The 2500-nt window shown below is 40.3% G+C and overlaps 1 protein-coding gene across 1 annotated transcript in view; it reads right to left on the reverse strand.

Annotated features, from left to right (window-relative positions):
* Nucleotides 1–1705, reverse strand: part of LOC119574344 (CD109 antigen-like) — a gene marked incomplete at its 3' end in the record, with an annotated part of 112647 nt that extends 110942 nt beyond the window's left edge. Inside the window, 1 exon segment of the mRNA XM_037921549.1 lies at nt 1556–1705.
* Between the last annotated feature and the right edge of the window lie 795 nt (nt 1706–2500).

A 2500-nucleotide genomic window follows, 5' to 3' on the forward strand; every position in this document is an offset into this window, starting at 1 on the left:
AGAACACATTTTCTTCCTTGCACACTGTTATGTACACATCCACGCATGCAAATAGCACTGCATAAATCCTTAAATCATAAATTTAACATAACACGGACAGGCAACACACACACGCACAAACAAACCACGTGAGAAATAACACACCAATAAACAAACACAGCAAGCAGATCTATATGCTTGTCAAGTATAACTATTCATGAGATGACCACATAAATGCTTTCTTACGCGCACTTTTAACACGGACTTCCAGAAAACAGAGAAAGGGTGATGGCGCCGAGACACAGATATGAATTTACGTTCACGAAAGGAAACATGGGATATGAACGATACTGTTCCATATGTAATACGTCAAAAGAAAAAAATTTGCATAAGAATTGACTGTAAAAGGCAGAAATATCAGGAAGAAGAGTGAGAAAGGAGAGGGATTTCAGAAATACTTCAGCATCATCATCTCAGTTCTACCGCAAAGAAAATAAAAGAGCCGAATAATGGTGATAGTGCTGATGATGTTGATAATGATGATGTTGATAATGATGGTGATGATAATGATGGTGGTGATAATGATGGTGGTGATAAATGATGGTGGTGATAATGGTGGTGATGATAATAACGAGACGACAGACGATGCGATGATGGTGGATGAATGTGGCTTACCATAATATGTTGATCATGTATGGTGCTGTAATGTGAATGAAGGAAAGATGTGATAATGCGGTGATAATGATGATGTCCTACAGAGAGATAAGTGGAGGAAATCATGTGGTGAAAGCGTGGCGATAATTCGTTGGCAATACGAGTAATGATGTGTGATAGTGATGTGGTATGATGTGGTGGTAATCTGTGTGATAATGATGATAATGACGTAATGTAATTATATGTGTGATAATGATGAGTGGTGTATGATTGCGATAAAAAGTTGGGTTAATATAAGGTTTCACGAGCCCACGTGAGAGAGACGACAACGACCCTTCAAAGTGGGTGAATTTTCGTTGTGAAATGACAGTAATATGATTTCCTTTATGTAACCAATGTTCTCGCAAATGATACGCAAACGGTAATATCCTGAAAAGCGATCACAGCAATGAATGGCACTGGAATATCATTCCGTAGCAGAAGCAGGAACTCGTGATCGCATCCGCGGACTTATGTTAAACTTAATAGTAAGATGTAAAGGAATCTGTAAAAACGTAACATGAATTTATTAATTCATGATTAAGAAATAGGTTGGAAGTCAAAATTCACAACTTTCCCATAATAACTACTTTCGGTTCGATGAATAACGTTCCAGCCATTGTAAGAGTTCGCTCAATGTTTTCTTCTAAGTAGTCCAAACTTCCCAATGGTTAAAGAAAGTTACTTAGCCGGCCAAAGTACCCAGTTCTCATCAGTTTCTTAAATGCAATGATTATGTCCCTCTTCCTCGCTCCTTGATATCTCTGCAGACATTATTGCAAAACTTCAATCGTAAAGCAAAGACCAATGCTTTCAAGTAATAAATTAAATTACCAACTTTTAAGGAAAAGGACTATAAAGTTTACAAAATGACAATACTTACATTATATAATTCTAATCCTTCGTTTTGAGTGATATAACGCCCAAAGGTTTCTAGCTAAGTGTTGGCTACGTGTCTTAGAACTTGCTATAGTATCACAAAATATCGCCCGAAAGGTGACACAACGTTCCCGTACGCCGGCCCAAAGCACACTGAGTGTCTGCTCAGGTGTCTCTATTCACCTGCGCCATGTTTACTACGTCCCGCCCTCTCCCGCTCTCCTCCTTTCCTCTAGGCTTAGCGTACATCTTCCGGGCCGAGAGCTTCCCCGCTAAACTTGTCATAAATTGTATGTTTTATACGCACTTTAGAGAAGTACAAATAATTCATGGCAGAGAATTGGTTCTATCTGGAGCTCCATCTTTACGTTGAGGATTGTCAGCATTCTGTTTTGTCAGACGTATCCTAGCAACCGCTTGAACTGCCTATAATCATGTACTACAGCTATCCCAGTTGCAGGGTTACGAACCCGTCGCCGGTGTGATAAATTGGTTTATTTAGTAATGAATGGGTTGATGACTTCCTTCCTTTTATGTCACATGCTAGGCAGTGCTGTGTCCCACCCATACCTCGTCTGGCAGTTCCGGTCCTGTTGATTTCCGGTCTAATTTGAACGGATGTGTCAGTACAGTGATATGTTGTCTTATACACTGTTTTATATTTTAAAAACTTTGCACTTAACTATGTGACCGTTTATAACCGTATGGCCGTTTTATGATTTATTGAAGTACGAAGGACAATATGAGAGCAAACTTGAATACTGCAATATCCCGCCCCATAATAATCAATTCAATCCCGGTTCTTGTGCACTGCCTTGTTGCGACCAGCGGATCACGCAGGTTCGTATGCCAACTGTCGCCTTTGCTTGATCAGTAGACACGTTGGCAGGTAAGGTGCCTGAGCAGTGCGCACGACCGTGACCCACGGGGGAAAAATGAGCGAGTGAGC

The sequence above is a fragment of the Penaeus monodon genome, chromosome 6 (genome assembly GCF_015228065.2).
Source record: "Penaeus monodon isolate SGIC_2016 chromosome 6, NSTDA_Pmon_1, whole genome shotgun sequence".
Taxonomy (NCBI): Eukaryota; Metazoa; Arthropoda; class Malacostraca; order Decapoda; family Penaeidae; genus Penaeus; species Penaeus monodon.